We start from the raw sequence: 20079 nt of genomic DNA on the forward strand, positions 1-20079 counted from the left end.
GCAATCCCAATTATGACTGTCAAGGCTTTGCAAAGGTGTCCTGCAATATTTCTTTGAAATCTGTTTGAAACAGGTTCGATTTTTTTTTTTTTTTTTTTTTTTCAAATGAACATGATGGCTGCTGTAAGTTCCTGTGAGCAGGCTCTGTGCTTTTGGTGTGACAGCTGATTCACAGCCAGTGTCACATTGTCTTGGGTCTAACAGTTTTTAGTAAATGGTATTTTTGAAAAGGTAAAGATAAAAGAAAAACTGACAGAGGTCAGGCATAAGCAGAAAATATTAGTGCTGGTGACGAGTGGGTGCTTTGTATGACTTACATAGAATTACAGAGTGCTTGACCCTGATCTTGCTCAAACACAGCATTCTGCTGACTTGGGCACAGCCTTTTCTGGTGTCCTTCATCTCTGCCAGCAGCAAATTCATTTCTAAACTTACCTCAGCTGAAAGAGTTGACAGGCAAGAAATTAGCTGGAAATAAGGTCACCTGGGAAGAACATCCTGCCCCTAAATACTCTGACAGAGACTGTTCAAACCTGTGGCTGCAATGGAGAGCCTCATGGTAGACAAAACCAGGAGAAGGCTCAGAAGAGAGGATTCAGATTTCTCTTGGCAGTGTTGTATAAAGTTGTTCCTACTGATTTATATTGCTAAGGGTTGTTTTTATTCAGGCTGGGCTTGGCTCTTCCTCTTCATGTCCCCAGAATGACAGCTCGTGTTGAAGGTGAGGGAGGGTGGGGTGTATGGGAACCAGTCAGAGGATTGTTTTCTCCTCTCAGCTACTTGGTGCTGCTCCAAGGAGTGCAGTGCTTTGAGGGAAGGATGTCCCTGAAGAGCTGAGGCATGAAGCTAGGGGCTAAGGTGGTGTCCACACAAACATCATGGTCCATTCCTCTATCCCTCCCAAGACCAGATGCAAATAGATGCCTAGGGAAAGGTTTTGGGACACCTTATCATGGCCTTCCAATACTTAAAAGGGCCTATAAGAAGGGGACAAATCTTTTAGCAGGGCCTTTAGTGATAGGACCACGGGTAATGGTTTAAACTGAAAGATTGTAGCTTTAGAGTAGATATTAAGAAGGAAGTTTTTACGATGAGGGTGCTGAGACACTGGCACAGGTTGCCCAGAGGAGTTGTGGATGCCCCCCCATACTTGGCAGTGTTCATGGTCATGTTGGGCTTTGAGCAACCTGGTCTAGTGACAGCGTTGCTCATTGCAAAGGAGTTGTACCAGATGACCTTTTAAGGCCCCTTCCAACCCAATCTAACCTACCACTCTATGAAAACTTGCCTTTGCTGGTGTTAACAGATGAAGAAAAGCAGCTGAAAATGGAGACTCATGGGTTTGTTGAACTGGAAAGAAAACAAAACTTAATACTTTCTTCTGTGCTCTTCCAACCACAGAGTGAGTGGAGACCTTATCTTTTGGTCACAAAAGAAGTACTGACAAGACCTCAAATAATCCCAACAAAATGTGTTCAAATAAAGGCACAGCACAAAGCTGGGAAAATGAAGAGTTCACAGAGTCTACCATTCAGGAGGAAAGCCTAGCACCTCTCCAAATTAACTTAACAAAGATGAGATGCCACTGGCATCCCTTTATCCACCAGGAGATGGAAAGAAATGATCCTGGTACCTTTCCAGAAGGAGTGAGCTAAGGGCATGGAACAGTGTAAAACCCTCAGTTGCATCAGGATTCAGCCAGGAGCTCCTACTAGTGGTTGTACTGTCGGTCTTCCTAAAACCAAAGGTCTGTAGCTAAAAAGGCAGACAAATGAACTACTTTAGCCCACTAATGGTTTCATAAATGCACGTGTCTGAGTAATGATTCCCTGTATTATGCCTTCCTCCCACCCGTATTAAGCCATCACACCTGGATAATCTAACACTTTGAATTAAGCCCTCCTGCTTTACCCATTCTCTGCCGAGAAATTCTGCTTGTGTTCAGCAAATCACTGACCCCTATCAAGTTCTAACAAGTACAAAATCATTCACTTTATTTATATAAGTCATCCTGCAGGCCAGATTTATAGGCCATACAAAGCAAATGCACCTGTGTTGACGCAGTGGTAATTTCCCTTGTGTTATGCTGGGGGAGTCTGCTTCAAGAGGACTTTCATGGTACAGCTTGATGGGGTTTGGCTGCAGAACAGCACAGCTGGCCAGCAAGCAGGGGTGAGTAGGAGCAAGGCTGTATCTTAAAGTGGTTTTTCTGGCTCTTCTATTCCTAATAACAGATATTTAAAAAAAAAAAATAATTTTGGAGACAGGGGAAAAGAAACACTCATGGGCTGTGAGAGGATTAACAAGGTAATTTACCATAATATTAGAGAAAGTCTTTTTCATGGGAAGCACTGTGAGGAAGAGGATTGGTTTTGCTTGAAGTTGTTTTCTCCTGTTTCCCTGTTGTTCATTTTTTTTTTTTTTTGTGGTTCTGTAGAACAAGCTCAGAAAGTGGTACAAATCACATGAATGTGGCAGCCTGGTGAGTGGAGAATTTTTAGTCGTTCGCAGAAAGAACAAGCACAATTCCTGTTATTTGTTAATCACATCTGTGTGCATAACTTTCAAAGACTATTTTAAATATTTAGCTTCCTTTTTCTCCAAGGATTTGTGTTTGTTATGTTTAAGTCCTTCCTGAGCCCAAGCCTGGTGGATGTAATGAAGCTAACACAAGGAATGATTTAAGGTCTTCAACTTCCCATTTGAAATCTGGAAAAGAATATCAAGGAGTCCTCTATCCTAGTGAAGGAAAAAATATAAAATACATGTTTTTTTAAGTAAGCAGCTTCACACAAATTCACCTTTTAGCATTACTAAGCAGCGGCATCACTCCATGGCAAGTTACAACAGTGCTATCTGCAAGGGAATGGATCCGTCGCAGCATAAGCCCTGGCTTGTCACAGATTTTTGTGAACCAATAAATGGTCAGTCTCAATGTGTTGTAATACATTGTAATACCTATTATGCAAATCTACCAATAAATTGACAACCTGGCTTCCTTGGTTCTTAGTCACTTTGTATGTCTGCCCAGGAGATGTAAAATGGTTTAATCAAGTTAACTACAGTCAGACTTTGACTCCTTTCTTTTTTTTCCTTCCTGTTATGACATTAACTGCTTATGATATTGTCAAGTTCCTTTCAGTTTTTACAGTGTGTAAAGAGACATTGAGACACTCCATATAGGTATGGGAAGACAGTGTCAGACAGAATTTTGATCCCACTGGGCCCTGAGGAGAAATTCCTGGAGGGAGCATGATTGCATGGGGATGTTTTTGTATGGGGTGAATCACAAAAAGCATTCAAATGCCACAGTGATTATTACTATCTTAATTGAAATAACTTCTTCAGCTTGGTGAAGCTGGGAGTGTTAATTGGTTACTTTTCCATGTGCAAATGGCTTTGGTTACTTGTTGTGATATTTCTGTGTCCTTAACTTCCCCCAAGAGTTATATGTATGTGGGCTGGAAGGTTTCATTTTTCATTTGATAAGGCTTTGTTTCAAAATGCCCATCATCCAGTCAGAGAGGATAAGCCTAATGATTGAAGTCACCAATTACAAAATCTGTATACTGAATACCTAAAGGTTACAGCTTGCAAACAGCCAGATGATGAGAAAATACTGTGTGATACTAATCACTAATCATAGCCTGCTTAAAAATGACATTTCCAGGAATCAGGATCAATTTGCCAATGATTCACTAGCTGTAGAAAGAACTAAATACATAGCATGCATTATTTGAAGTGAATGTTTTGATCAGTTCAGTGTCAGAAGATGCTTCCGATTGGCTACAGAAGAAGGAGGCAATCAAAGTCACCTATGTTTTTCTCATAGCTTGTTGGTTTTTTTTTTTCTCACTTAAATACTGACATAAGTTTGTCAGACTGAGACAGAGCCGTGTTTCTATCCATGTTTGTACAGCAAAATGCTTGTCCCACTAACTTTGGTGACAAAATTCCCACTCATTTAACCTTATGACAGAGGATAGATTATTATTGACACACTGGGCAGCAATTAACTATTTACCCATCAGCCCGAGAGAGCATTTCAAAAGGATTTATTTCAGATGCTGTTCCTTAAGAATCAGTTATCTCAAGGCATGTGATAACTTATAGAGTTCACTGTGCCTAAATACCTTCCACTCAATTAGCTCATGTTTTTATTCACGAGAGGAGATGGATGGTTCTCTTCAGCTGGCAACGCTTTCAGAGTGTGTCAGGCCAAAGGGAAGCTAATTAGAGGGAAGAGAGAAAAATGTGGAAATTACTGTTTGCAGAGGGCAGTGTAGAGAGGAAACTTTGTTGTGAGCAGCTCTCTCTCACATTAAACATGCTGAAGCTGTACTCTTCTGACCATAAGATTAATGATGCCAAGCCGAACATTATACCCATGTCTCAAGGGTCACAAGCAAACTTCTTCTTTTATCATCTGTTTCTCATTTTGCTGGCCACTAAGGTATTTACTTAGGAATTAGTATATATCCAGGTTTAAGTAGATTAAAGTAAAAACATGCCACTGTTTACTGGATACATCTGCTCTCATTAGTATAACTTGTTGCTGTTGGCATGAAGCTGCTCAATTAAAATGACAGCACAGTTTTCTGTGGAATCAGTGCCTGGCCCCAGTGGGGCTCCTCAGGCAGATGTGAACAACTGGTGCCTGCTGTGGTGGCTGCAGAAGGAAGCCAGGGCTCCCTGTCACCTCCTCAGTTGTCCATTCTGGGAAGGAGATGGAGAGCAGCACTTACATTAGATCTGTTTTTTTAAATTTTATTTCCTTCCCAGTTATTCTTTATTTAGTTTAGTCCAACTCATCCCCTTCATGCCTGTGGAAATTGTGTATTCACTAGTGACTTAGGTGTGGGATGCATTGGTTGATGCATTGGTTGATGAGCTACTAAAAGCAGGCCCTGGCATGATGCCAGCCAGTACCAACTCCATAAGGAAAGAAGTTGTACCTGAGAAATACTGAAGGAAAGTCTGGAGGCACCATCTCCCCTGCTATGCATCTGGTTGTCACAAATCAGTTTCCTGGTAATGCCAGTGCCCCAAAACTGAGGCAGGTTCCAGAAAATCCTGTTATTGCTTTCAAAGTTATGAAAAAGTAAATTAACAGGGTCATTTGCCTTCTGTTCTCTGAGGTTTGAAATGATACTTTGGAAACTTGTTCAGGATTTTTTCTGCAATGACATTGGTTAGAAACTTGGCTGGATCAGGAAACCACCGTGGCATGTGAAAGACATGAAAGTTTTCTCAATATCTGGTCAATGCACATTCATAGTTAAGATAAAGCAAAACCTGGTGGCCTGGCCACTTCTCTGGAATTTTGGCCAGGACTAGGATTTGGGATCCATCCTAACCAGCTTCCCTAGCCAGCAGCCAATGTTTTCTTGTTTTCCATGGGTAATCCACCCCATGAGCATCTGAATTACAGTTGTGGTTGCCCAGAGCTGCCCAGGACAGTCAGCAGAGAGGGGAAGATTTCTTCAGGGAGTTACTGAAAAAGATGACCTTGGGGATCAAACCTCACAGAACCTATTCTTATGATTTTACTAAACAATAGAGATGTTCCATTTTAACCAGAGGATAACTCAGTTTTCTCATGGCATGGGAGCTGAGGGAAGATCTGGATCCTCCCCTGTCTGGCGACACAATTTCTGCACCTTTCTCTCAGCTCCATGTTGGATTAGGAGCTTAATGAAATGACACTGTCTCAAAGGGAAAGATGCTGTCACCTCTGAACCACCTTTGGTCTGAGAAGCAAATCAGCCACCAACTTCCTTACACAGCTAGTGGAATAGTGTGCTTAAAGATCTGATTTACATTAGGTTAGTACTGAAATTTGCTTTCTGTTCCTTCTGAGACAAAATCCATACAGTTATGCAGTTGAGTGTTTACTGAGGTGCTTTCAGAAAAGTGCCCATCCTGCTTGGGCTTGCTGGGGCAGATGCCAGCAGGGGCAGTTCCTGGCACACGGGGTCCTGAGACCTGTACTGTGCAGGCACAGGGAGATGTATCCCTTCTCCCAGGGTCCTACAGTGAGCACCTGAGATGGGAAAACATTCTCTTTCATGGTGGCTAAACAGCTATTGAAGCACTTGTGGCTGCCTGGCTATCAAAGTACAGTAGATGTTGACCCAGAAAATGCAGAAAAATGTCCTCATGATGATGGGCTATATGAAGCAATGGGGCTGAAGGTGACTCTTCTCTCACCTAAACAAAAGCAAAAAAGAGAAATGATGATAGATATATGGACCAGTCTTTGAAGTGTTAAGGTAGACCACGAGTAGACCTGGAGGGAAAACCAGTAACCCCTGATGGCCTAAGAGGTTGAAAGACCAGTGGACAGAGTGGTCCCTCACTTGTCTGTTTGAGTCAATGGTTTGTTTTACTTGGGTTTTTTGTTTGTATCTAAGAAGCTTCCTCACTACCACCTTCTTGGTGAGCTGCATGTATGAGCTCTGGAGGAGAGCCAGAGAGCAGAGGCTGCAGTGAGGATGTGTCTGTGTGGATGAGCACACTTTCCACGTATAAATGCAACAAAGTGAAAACACTTCATAAATTCACTTGCTGACTGTTTTCTCCAGTGTCATGGCCCAAGAACAATCACCCAGACTCATCCATGTGTGACAATTGTAATATTGGAAAAGGCTTCTGTGTTTGCTATTCGTGATATTTCTTTAAAATTACTTTCCTCAGTGATTGGATACAGAAATAACTCTTCAGATTATGGATCAGAGCAAGTACTTTTATTTGTCTAGTGGTGTAACTGCATTGATTGGCATCCCCCTGCTCAGGAGAAATGTTTTCAACCAGCCAGAACAACAAATACTGCTGCAAAACCTACATGGGTTACACTGAGAGCATTCAAATATTAAAGCAACTCGGTGTTTCAGGAGCCAAAACATGATTATTTTTAAATGGCTCTGGTGAGGAATGGTTATTATTTCTTGTTTGAACATAGCAGCACCTACTGGCTCCAGCCAGCAATCAGGAGTTCACCATGAAACATCTAAAAGGTGGTAAAAAAGAGGCTTCCTCTGAGTGAGTGGTCCTAGTCTGGGCAGGAGGCAAGGGTCAGAGTGTTTGGACACCACCACAGAACAAAAGAGGAGCAGGAGGGGATGGGAAGTCTGGTCTGATCCTTTTGGTTAACTTCAGCCATGCTGGGCTGGGATGAGAAGCCTTATGGAGGGGAAGAAGCTGCTGTAAGGGGTTGTTTATGTTCCTGGGAAGGAATGGAGGATGATGAAATCTGGAGGAGTGGTGGGAGCTGAAGGGGTCTTGATGCCTCAGTGGGATGACATAGCTTGTAAAAGAGGAAGGTGAAAAGTATGTGTGGGATGCTGTAGGAGAATGGGCATCACCAGTTAGGAGCACAGGGTGGGAAAATGGGATGGGTAGAAGTGGCTGGAGTGTGGCAGTGACATTTTCTCACCCAGATGTACTGAATCAGAGAAAAAAAAAACAGTGATTTTTTTTATTTTTAGGATTTTTATTTGGAAGGTCTTTCCAGAAAAGACAAAAAAGTAAGCTTTTTGCCTTGGAAATAGCTGAATTGGAATGGTTGTTCCAATTCTATTTCCTGCCTGCAGGACACAGGATTCCCTGGCAGCATCCTTTCCCACCCAGCCTGGCTGGCAAAAGGCATGCAGTTGAAGGGGGAATTGGTGTCCTTCCTCTTTCTTCCCCAGCCTTGCTTTCTGACATGCAGGACATACCTCTGCCCCCTTAAACCAGGATTCATAGAGGGATCTGGGCTGTTGTGGAGGCAGAGAATTCTCTAGAAGGATGTTGATGATTCGTCTTGGCTCTTGTACAACACTGAACATTCCATATTTTGATTTTAATTCTCCCAACACAAAACTGATTTTCCACACAGATTTTAAGTTTTCTTCCATAAGAACATTTTTTGCTTAGACAGTTACTCTCATAGAAAACTTTATGGTCCTAGCAGTAAAAGTGCGGTCAAGAAAATTATTTTTGCAGCAATATTTTAAATATATAAGGTCAAGAAGAACTTGCCTAGGCAAGGAATCAGGGAAGAAGAGATGTAGTAAAAATCTGTATTTCATTCCAAGATCTCTATTTTAAAGTTTTCTCTGTATAATGGCTCAGAAATGTCCAGGGAAGTTCTGTCATTTCTGGTTTCCAACTCAGACTGAAACTGAAACAAGTAAACAGTCTTACAAGAAACCTTGCTCTTATGATGAAATTTCCACTTTCCTATTCTTATATCCTCATGAGGTTTAGATAAAACATCTAGATTTTTTCCTTTTTTAAACTGAAGCCAGACTCAAAACCTACTGAGGTTTCCTCATCACTAATTGGAGCATGTATGTGAAATTATTTGCTGTGGAGGTGAAGCACAGAGTTAAATTAAAATTAGATGCATCAAGAACAACTGTCTCCTGCCTTGGTAAGTATTTGGGGTGGGTGCTCTGAAGGATAGTTTTTGGTTTGTCCCATACCATTGTCTTCCTAAATGATCTACAAGTGTGCAACATAAGGAGGGCTGTGGGGTTTTTTAAATAAACAAAGAAACAAACAAATAAGTAGAATTCTATATGGTGGAAAATAATTTTTAAAAATCTAATTTTCTGTTTCATCATTTCAGGTAATTCTTCCTGCACTTACAGGCAAAGACATGGTTTTTTTCCTCTCTCTTGAAAGAAGAGGTGCCAAGGACAGCAGGTTGGTGGTAGAATGCAGTGTGGTGAGTTTGACCTCTTCAGGGAGTGGAGGATCTGTCTCATTCTTTGTGGACATGGATCTGTCTCATTCTTTGCCACCCTGACCAACACTCCTTAGGCAGAAATAGGAGTTTCTTGGATTTGGGAGGACCCACAGCACTTTGCTCAGTTGGATTTACCCTACATGGATGAACAAATGTTCCTGGACAAACTCAAACACAAGAAGGAAGGCTACAGAGGGTGGAAACAAGAGCAGGTAGCCTGTGAGGAAAACAGAGAAACTGTCCAAGCAGCCAGGGATCAAGTTAGGACAACTACATCCCTGAAAGAATTACATCTGTCCAGGGACATCAAGAAAACAAGAAAAACTTCTATAGGTATGTCAGTGATAAAAGGAGGGTAGATTTAGATTAGATATTAGGAAAAAATTCAATGGTGAGACACTGGCACAGGTTGCCCAGAGAAACTGTTGATGCCCCATCCCTGGAAGAGGTCAAAATCTGGGCTTTAAGCAACCTGGTCTAGGTTGGGGATGGGACTAAGTGATCTACAAGGTCCCTTCCAACCCAAACCATTCTATGATTCTTCCTTTAAAAAACAAGTATTCCTTGCAGGAACTGCAAGCAAAAGTCTGAATTGCTGAAAACTGATAGAGATGCTCCAGAGATTAAACACCACAGTCCTCACTGGACAGCCATCTTTTAAAGATTGTTTTAGGATGGGGTCAGGTCAGGTTCCTAAGATGCTAGGTCAGGAATGAACAAAAATGAAATTTTGGAAGTCTAAACAATTTGTGCTTTTAAAATCCATGAATGTTACACAGGAAAAGCTGTCTGGATTTTACTGTGTGAGACCAACATCACTGCTCTTTGAAAATGACAGAAAAAAAAAAAGAACAAGAAAAAAGAAAGAAAAAAAGGAAAAAAAGGAAAAAAAGCCATTCCATGTGCTCAGCCTAAAAAATTTCATAGACAAACTGGACCCCAATCACTTTGTGATTATTAATTTAAGGGTCGAAATTAAAAAAACCAAACAAAACTACAATAAACTGAATGCCTCATACTTCCAACAATCTGTGAGCTAAATTCCCATGAAACTGGCCAACATTTGATAGCAATGACACAAATTATTGTGAGCTTGGAGCAACATCAATTACTCTTCATTTCCACCTGAGGGCTTGCTGCTAAGGTGAGGAAGACCAAAACAACTAAGATGCCAAGGGTCTGTGGTGAAAGCACAAGTGCAATACTGGTGCAGTTTTTTTTTTTTTGGTAAATCAGGATCATGCTGTTCAGGTGCTGCTGGATTTGATCAGAAGATGGGCTCTGCCTGATGCTACCCTGGCTCAGTGGTCTGTGGACCTGTGCCTGCAGTTCATCAAGGGGCACAGGGGACAAGTGCATTTGGGATTAAGCTAAAACATGTATGTGTTGAGGGAAGACAAATGATCTCACAGCTTTTGAAGCTTTTGAGATACTGCTGTATCACTTATGTGGACAAGCTGTTCTCATACATAATCACTAAGTGTATTAAATGCCCATCCACTGCCTCTAATGATATCTTTAGTTTCAGTTTACCTCCATCACTGGACCAGAGCACACAGGGTACTCTGTGTGCACTTGATTATAGATATCTCTTCATTAACAGGATGAGATCAAGTCATCTGTTACTGCAGCCAAGCCTTCTTGAGGTTCCTCTTGTGAACCTTGCCATTTTTTACCCTTAACTTCCAGTAATTTTTCAAACTGCTCACTGAAAACTTGACTATCCAGAGTATCTGATGTCAACAAAGTTAAGTTTCTCATATATATTTGGCCTGAAGAAGAAATCATAAAATTTCTTTATGACTGGACTTAATTTCCATAAATTAATCTTGATCGAATTAATTGTACTGCTATCTGTTAATTATGACTTGCTTTCCTCCTGTATCAGATTTTGCATGCAGTCAGTTCCAGATGAACCACCTGATAGTTACACAAGTTTTATCAGTAGTCTATTCTGTCCTGGTACAAAACATCTCCAAGTTTTGTGACTTCTCTAATTTTCCAAGAGCTGACATAAAGTGATGTTGGTGTCTCAGGCAGCTGCCCTGAAAATTTTCTTGGAAAGCTGTGACCTGCATTGTCTTGGCCTGCAGACAAGTTTAGGGAAATGAAGTCTTCCCATATAAACCACTCCACATGGGGCTCCCTGCAACTAGCTTCAGCTATTGGAAAGCCAACATCTAGCCAGAGCTTGTCAGACTGCCTCTCTCCAAAGTCAGTAGAGAGCAGAAAACACAGCCAGAGGTGGTTCCTGCCATCCCAGGGGAGCAGAGACTTCTGCAGATGCTTATCTGTCTTCATTGACAGAAGAAGTCCAGTTGACTCAGAGTATGTGGTTGCTTGTTAATTTTTTTCTGTGTGAAAGGTAAGATGTGTCTTGACCCTGTGGTCCACATCCTGTAGGCTGTACCTGGATGATTTGTGTTTCCCACCCTGTGACTGAGACAGTCACCAGATTGTGACCCTTTTTTTGAGATTTCTTTCTCAGATACATTCTTATATGATTCACTATGTCTTGCTGGCTATCTGTAGCACTAGTCACTGATATTAAAACTTCTCAGCACTAGTTTTGGTTCCTCTAAAGCTATATTTTTCTTCATCACCATTTTTCTTTATTTCTTTTATAAACCACGTTGCTTAAACCCAGCACACTGCGTAGCAGACATACAAGCTCCTTGACAGAGGTGTGTTTGCATGTGCTGGAAATGTTTATTTTAAGAAATAACAGAGAAGAGTGGTTCCCAGCACATTTTCTATGAGCACAGCATTGTTCCCCTGTACATAAACACACGAAGCAGGCTGTGCTGCGGTCAGATGAGGTCTCCCATGCCCATCTCAGCCCAGAGTTGCCAGTCCCAAAGGAAGTTCCCCAGAGAAAGCAGCCTTTTGTTTCCTCCCTGCCTGGATAGTTTGCATAATCTGGTTAAAGAAAATGTATACACACATGTACAGTGAATTGTGGGGGAAAAGGGTAGTATAAGTAAGGCTGAGTGGTCCATCTAATCTGACAACAATATAATAAATCATTCATTTGTGTACACTGGAACGACTCCTTGGGACTGAGGTCTATTCCTGTTTCCCAACAGCACTGTCACTAAAACAATGGGCACTGTAATTACTGCGATAAAAAGGCATTATTGCTCCAGTTCTTCATCTGGCCCATGTGCAGAAGGAAGGGGTTTCCTTTATAATCTCCCCGCAGAAGGAGCACAGGGACCAGAAGGCTCCTTCTCCCACTGGCTCTGCCTGTACAAAAGATTTCTCCACACCGGAGACTGCAGTGTGAGAGCTTTTGTCTTAAATGAAAGGGCATAATACAGGCCTTCTGCCAGCACTGGCTAGCAATGAAAGCAGAGCCTTTATGTACCAGCTAACTGCTGAACTGCAGACAATGCTGTAAAATCTGTAACCCTCCATTACCTCAGCTGCCTTTGCATGGCCAGAGTGTTGCTGAGCCTTAAAAAGAAGCAGGCACTGGGCTGGAGCTTCACAAAGTCTGTGGCAGTAGGAGAGCAGAAAATCTGCTTGCCCAGCACAGCTACCCTGGTGAGAATGAAGAGTGTGCGTTGAGAGGGAGATATGATTAATACCTAGAAAACAGTTGCTACAGCTATTTCTGGGTAAACTGCATTTTAGCTTTTCTTCGGTTCAGTTTCTTTCAAAACCTGCTACTTTGGCAGATCTCTTGGCTGCCACCAGCTTGCTGCCCAGCTCTTTTAATACCAGACTCTGCAGGTGAACATTTTTATGTTCATGAAAAATTGTTTCAAATAAGTCCACCAGCTCCTTGAAAGTCTCTGAGCACAGCCTGGAGAGCCAAAACACCAGCTGGTTTGGGTCAGTGTCTCTCCACTGCCATCAGCAGAGCTATGAGACCTTCACCCCTGAGAAGCTGGGCTGCAGCTCTTCCCATGCTTCAAAATGCTCAAGTTCATGCTTAAACCCTCCGGGCTGGCTGCTGCAATTTTAGCTTCCATGAAACACCTGCCCTAGGGCTCTTACATCCTGAAGTACTGACTCCATCAGGGACAGAGATAACTCTTCTCCTGGGCTGCAGTGGTCATTGAGACAAGGGCAGCAAAACACTCCCCAGCTGGTGATGTGAGGGACTGCTGGCTGGTGGGGTGGCACAAACATCTCCATCTGATAGGAATGCAAAAGAATACTCAATAAGCTACTGAGACGACCACTGCTAGCGCCAACACCTTCTTTTAGAAAAATGTTTACCCCACTGCAAGCATAACTGATGTAAATTCAATGTGTCAGGCTGAGTGAATACACCTACCCCCCGCCCTGGAGCTGCTCTCCCCTCGTTTGACAAGGTACAAACAGAAAGCCCTGTTCACATGTGAGAGGAGAGCACCAAACATTGCATCAAAAAGCAGAAGCCATCCTCTTACAATCTGCTGCTTGTCAGGCTTTGACAGCGTTGTGAAATATAAATGATCTCTGAGACAGCAACGCCTGCCTCAGTCACCAGTAAACAACTCCCCTCATTAAAGAGATGCTTTAGAAATGACAGCACCAAATTATGTTAATATTTTTATGAAGCGCTCTCCAGCCAGAGATCCTAAAGCAAGGTTTGCAATTCAATTGCCAAAACCCATTTCTTTGCAAGCAGAGGTAAAGTGGTTCCACAGTTGAGAAACTGATGCCATTAATCAGGCTCCAGTTAGGACAAAAATGGACCTGTTTGGATGTAAAAAAAATGCATGTGAAGGAAGAGATGGATTTTTTCCTCATGCTTCTCCTTTTTTCTTTAGAATATCATCTGTAACCTTTTTTGACCCCTAGATTGTCTTCGGTTCTGAGTTTGTTCAATGCCTAATTCAATATCCTTAGCCATGACAGTAACTCATAGGTCCTATCCTGCAGTACAATCTTACTACTGATTATAAATGTCTAGATCTGAAACTTGCTTGATCTGAAACTATATTCTACTGATCAGTGCCCTCTGAAACCTTGTTAAGAGCAGAGATTCAGAAACAGCACTTGGGGAAAGAGTCCTGAGTGTTCTTGCCTTGCTCTTCAGCATTTGGATTTTCCTTTGAGAGTTCTCAGTCAGTTTTTTGCCTTGGTTTTGCCTATCTTTGAGATATACCAACATTAGAGTCCAAAGCAGAATGGCTGCAATGAAATCATTACAGATTCCACCTGCATCCTGCTCTGAGTCAGAGAGAAATTAACAGGATAATACAGCCTGGATGTATTTCTCAAGTGAGGGATCACTGAGATCAGTCCATGTCAGAAATACCACCACTAAGAATAGGCTATAGGCTGTGACAGATAATATTTCATAAGACTTCCAAACTTCTTTTTCTGCAGAAAAAAATATTTGATCCTCTTCTTGTCAGCAGGCTTGCTCTGAGCTTCTTTTATGTTTGCGTTCACCACTGAAGGTTTGGTTTCTCTCAGGCTGTCTGCCTCTACCCTTCAAAAAAGATCTGGGCTTCTCTTTTGCAGTGCTCTGGCTGTCCCTGCCCTTGCACAGGAGCAGCACAGTGGTGAGACCTCTGCTCACTGGTGTCTGTAAGGGCAATCCAGCTCAGGGAACTTTTCTGTGTCTTTGATGTGACAGTGAAAACAATGATTGCTACGGACATATCCCCTCAGTCCTGAATCTCACATTTTCATTACATTGTTCAGCTGCTTATTTGAGAGAGGTTTTTAATTTTCTGAAGATTTTTAGGACATCCATTCACCAACTGCTGAAGTTCTAGCAGGTGGTAATTCCTCCCCTCCTTTTTTCCTCTCAGAATCCCATCTAAAAGCTGGCTATAGCTACCTTAACATAGTTTTTTTTTAAAAAGATGATAATATCCTTCTGAATCTGAAAACACACGGACACCTCTCTTCTTTGGCCTTTTCAAATTAGACGTGAGTTCAGACAAGAACCTCAGGTTAATTCTGTCTGTCGCCAGGTTTTTTACATAACAAAGAAAATATGCTTGACTGTTCTTAAACCACAAACATCCCCAATATCCCAGCTATTATATTTACAACCATAGCATATGGATGCTAAGTGTAGGACTAATAATGGTTTTGAAAGGAAGACACTGTCTTGGTACCCTGAGCACCAAAGCCTGGTATATAATGCAGTTACCCCCTCACACTAAACCTTCCTTTTGGAAATGTTTGGTTATTATCCTGCCCAGGATTTTTGAAGAGCTATGAATTACACATATGATTTCTGTAAACAGTAGGTATTCATTTGTGTTAAATAGTTTTCAGTTTGTAAAGAGTTTGGTCTCAACCAAACTGATGAGATATAATAATTTCCTTTGCAGTGGTGTGGAGCTACAGAAGACCCTCAACCTGAAAAAGGGTGTTGATTTGCTCCATATGACATTCATGTCCCTTCTACCAATTGAAGGTCATACATTGCCATTGCTGTGTTGCAACCACTACCTTCTGCAAGCACTGAGTGAGTGAATTTCTTGGTTCACATTGGGGGAAGGCTTGAATATGGAGGAAATATGTATTTAAGGACATTGTCACTCCCAGGCTGTGATTTTCAGGATTGGTTTCCACCCGCAGGAGTTGTGCAAGTGTCCTGCCAGCTTTTTGGTAGATGAGAGAAAGCAGTGCCTCTTGGAGAAAACATCTGTAACTAAAGACATTATTTCTGCACACCTGTGAAACCTGCATTCTAGCATCTGCCTTTGCTTTTAACCTTGACATTTCTTTGGCATCAGGAGAGACTGCAGGATAACCACTGAACTGCAAGGACCATCCATTTGCCTGGCAGCCACCAGGGTACTGAGCTGTGGTTCTCCAGACAGCTGCCAGTCAGCTTCACTGCTAGAAAGGCAAATCTGGGAGGGACTTCATTGCCTGCCTATGCTGGCTGGGCTACCCTTAGCTTGTCACAGGCTGGGGAGGAGTGTGCCCACATCTTCAGCATCTTCCCACAGGCCATAATGCATCCCTTTTGAATTTGAATTTCCTGTGGAGTGAATTAGCTCTGGGTGTTTGAAAAACATTGAGATTGTATTAGACACCACCACAAATAAGTAAAGACCATTAGCTACTTGAACATGTTGAGTTGTATTCCTAGGGCATAAGATTTCCTGCCTTGGTCTGTGTTCACTATTCCTCACCTTCCCATCTTCGCTTTCAAGATTAATGAGATGTAATTAGGACTGTACAATCAGTACAGCTAATCTTATCTTTTTGAAATTGGCATGTTTTCTAATAAGCTTTTTTTTACTTACTTGGTTTGGAAACAGACACAGAGCCCTGATACATTTAATCTGACAAGGAAGCCACAGCTGTCAAGAGCTGTACTAAGGTGTGAATGAAAAGCTTATGCTGACAGAGGAATCCAGACTCATGGCTCTGATTTCCTTGGGCAGGTTCAACTGCAGTCTGCTGACAACACTTAGATGTTATACAAGAGCACAGCTACCCCAGCTCCTTGCCAGGTTGCTTTTCTTAATGCTATGTGGTTGTTCTTTTCTTTTGTCTGCCTTTAAAATGAGGGAATCAACCATCCAGAAGCAAGATGGTGAGTCAGAAAATACAGCCTGCCTGAGCTGGGGAAGCTTTCCCTGTAGAAAGGCAGGACCAGTAGAGCCTGGATAAAAAAAAGTTTCCAAGGAAAGAGTCTGACACTGTTTATTGCAGCACCCATTGGAAGTTTTATTAAGCCAAAATAAAAGGTTTAATTTACAATGCTTCCTCACAATAGCTTCATTAAATTATTTCATGTTGATCAGCTCATGCTGGCCACTGGGATTTGACTCAATAGGAAGTAGAAGATACTTGTCCTGGTTAGGAAAAGCATACAGCAAAGCAGTTGGCAAGCTAGGGGCTTGAAAGTGATATAATTTTAACAATGTTGTGGCTGCTTCTTGACTCCATGGAGCAGATGGAAGATGGAAGGCTCTATGTCTGAATGAAAAGTCCAGGTTTACACTTCCAATTCTTTATCACTGTTCTTCTTATGGAGCATTGGGAATCAGTCTTCTCCTCTTGATTTGAAAGCTCTCATGTTTATCCTGTGTTTGAAGATGAAACCCAAGCCTGACTCTCAGTGTCAGTGGTTACAAGGGACATTGACTTAAATTCTAGCTCGCTGTTTAGCAAAAGCACCCCAGAGCCCTACGTTTTGGAAATCATGGAAGCAAAATGTTTTTTTTTTCTTCATATTGCCCTATATAAAATGGGAACTGCTTTAGGGCACTGCTGCTGCTCTCAGATTCAGGACTCACACCCAGGTGCACTGCAAACCTCTAACACACCTGTGGGTACAGTGCACTGGGGTGACCGTCAGAGGTTCATCCATGCTTCCCACAGCTTGGAGCCTGGGATGGCAAAATCTTGAAAGAACTGCAAAAAGTGGGAATGTGAGAGAATTGTCAAACTTTTGGTTGAAGCCCAGATTGCTGTGACGTAGTTAGAAATTTCTTTGCAGCTGCCAGACTGTAATCACCATTAAACAGAGCAAATGTTGGTGTTCTGTCTGGCTTGTTACATCTGGGTAACAGTAATACTTATGTATATTTTTAAAATACTCAAGTTCTGCTTATACACATTGCAGAAAATAATAGATGTGTGTAAGGTTGACTCTACAACAGATTTCTTATACACCAGCAGTTGAGTGTATAAAAACATCCACACTCTTATCGTTGCTCCTTTAAAATAACATTATTTTTTCTACAAAGCCCAATTAAGCCAACAAGAATTCCACCAAGAATAGAAAGTTCTATGTCCTCAGACAGCTAATATATATCACTCAGTCTTTTGAGAGCCCTAAAAGTAATATTTAGTACCTTGTTTTCAGCAACACTCTTCTTCAAGGGAGAAAAAGAATAATTTGTTTTTGATTCGTATAAGAAGTGGCTAAGCAGGGGATCACCAGCTGGTATTTTGATTACTATTTTTGTAGAATATATTATGGACTCTAATCAAGCAAACCCCCTCACAGCTTTATAAAGTGCATGGTTCAGTGGTGGAACCTCTTGCTTGTGGATGAAGTTGGATAAAATGTGTGGTAAAGAAACTTTAGGCAGTTACATGTGTAATAATTCTAACCAGAGTTCCTACAGTAAGTGGCAAATAAAGTTTCAAAGCACATATTATGTTTGGAGGAGGGATTGGAGAGGAATCCATCCTCTCCTGGTTTTGTTTAGTGTTGTTTTACAGAAATGCACAGCAGTGCTCAACTACCTGTAGTTGTCAATAACAGTAATTCATTGGAACAAGTACTGAATTCATTGAGGTGCTGTGGGCCTGGGCAGAGTAGGGGAGGAAAAGCAATTCAGAGGAGAAAACCTTTAATTCCCCACCAGAAGCTTACTGGGAAGCCAGATGGGGAGCACTGGTGTGATGGTGAAAGAGGGCAGCAGAATGTGTCATGGGAAGCTTGCTTGTAGAGACATGGAGGGTGCAGTGGTGGTTGAGTCTTCAGCTCCTTCCTTGCTTCCTTCCTTCCTTGCTTCCTTGCTTCCTTCCTTCCTTCCTTCCTGCCTGCCTGCCTGCCTTCCTTCCTGCCTTCCTGCCTTCCTTCCTGTCTTCCTTCCTGCCTTCCTTCCTTCCTTCCTTCCTTCCTTCCTTCCTTCCTTCCTTCCTTCCTGCCTGCCTGCCTTCCTTCCTGCCTTCCTGCCTTCCTTCCTGCCTGCCTGCCTTCCTGCCTTCTTGCCTTTTGCCTGCCTTTCCTCCCTCCTATCTTATCTTCCAGTTAAATACTATTACAAAAATTAACCTCCATGCATCACAGACAGCTTGTCCAAAGTGTCATAGCTATCTGGGATTTTAATGCATGCTGAAATGAAGATCATAAGAGTTTGCTTTAGTCTTTTTTTTTTTTTTTTTTTTTTTTTTTATCTGGACAACCTTGGAATAATGTTCAGTTGGATTAACCCAGTGCATTTGGGCTATCACCATAAATAAGATGCACTATACATGTCAAAACAAGTTCTTATGTAATACAGATCTCTGTGGTTTCATTTACTGGTAACACCCTTCATAAGTCATAACAGGGAATGAAGCAATCTCTGTGATATGGAAATTTCTTCTCAAATGCATAAATTATGTCTTAATGCTTCAATTCCTTGAAAAGTGGGACAGTCCCACAGGTCACCATTTCCATTCCAGTGATAAGATTTGCAAATATTAACAATGATTTCTGTTCTACGAGGAGGATTAACATTTGCAGGCATGAGGGGTCCAGTTTAGTTGAATCTGGGGAAAGCAAAGCCTTAAATGTAATAAATTAGTAAACTCAAGTAATGAAGGCAACTTTCCTTGGTTTGGAGTGATTTTATAAACTCTCCAAATTCTCTTCAGCTCCTAGGATGTTTTTGCCTCCATCTCCAGTTCAGTTCCCACCATGGAGATAGGAGACACATGGACAGGGGAGGAGATGCTACACCAGGACCTGCCCTCTTGTCACCTGTGCCACAAAGCTGCCATGTGCTCTCTGCCCTGTAGCATCTCCTAAAACTTCTGGTCATGTCCTTGCCTGTGAGCTACCTTGGTTTTTGAAACCTGGCTCTCACATAGGCCCTGAGTATTTCCACAATTGATTCCCCCTGGAATTACAGTGGTTCAGCACATCTTGCTGCTGAGATGAGTGTAGTTCAGCAGGAAGGTTTCTGAACCTACAGAAATATGTGCAGATTTGCTTCACTGTGCTCATTTCTCCTCGTTTGAGGACTAAAAAACCACATTCAGGCAGCCTCTTAGAGTTATACAAATAGCAGACATTGAAATGGAAAGCACAAAATTATGAACATTGTATAATGCTATGTTAGGTTTCAAATAAATAAAATATCTGGGGCCAGATGTTGTTGTTGGATTCCTGTGTGGAACTGATGTTCCTTTTAGAAGTGTTGTGTGTGCACTTCTGAGAGCACAGTTTGGCCCTTGATGTAGACAAGCAGTGTAAAAACATGTAATATTAATAGAGGACGATTTCTCCATTAAAAACAAGGTAACTTGGTAGGTGGAGATATTTTATCAAAACAGCTGAGAGTATGTCTTCACAACAGCCTTTCATAACAGAGATTTTTTTTTTAAAGGTTAAAAGGCTGGAAAAACAGCAGTGAGAGGAGAAGGAAGAAACCTCTACAGAGAACACGTGGTGTGAAAAGGGAGCAGACATTATAAGAAATGTACTTGAAGTAAGCCCAAGTGCTCAAATATAACTCAAAAGTTGTAAAAGATGGAAGATTGGTGATAATGTGTAGGAGGATGAAGTAATCTCGAAATGTCCAACATCAGGTGGACTTGCCAAGCACCCAACTTCCATTTTTCTTTTTTGAAAGTCAAGTCTTTTCACCGGTGCAGAGTTTATCAATACCCCTGGGGTGGCTGCAGGGGAAAAAATAACATTTACTCAG

The sequence above is a fragment of the Heliangelus exortis genome, chromosome 5 (genome assembly GCF_036169615.1).
Source record: "Heliangelus exortis chromosome 5, bHelExo1.hap1, whole genome shotgun sequence".
In the NCBI taxonomy this organism is placed as follows: Eukaryota; Metazoa; Chordata; class Aves; order Apodiformes; family Trochilidae; genus Heliangelus; species Heliangelus exortis.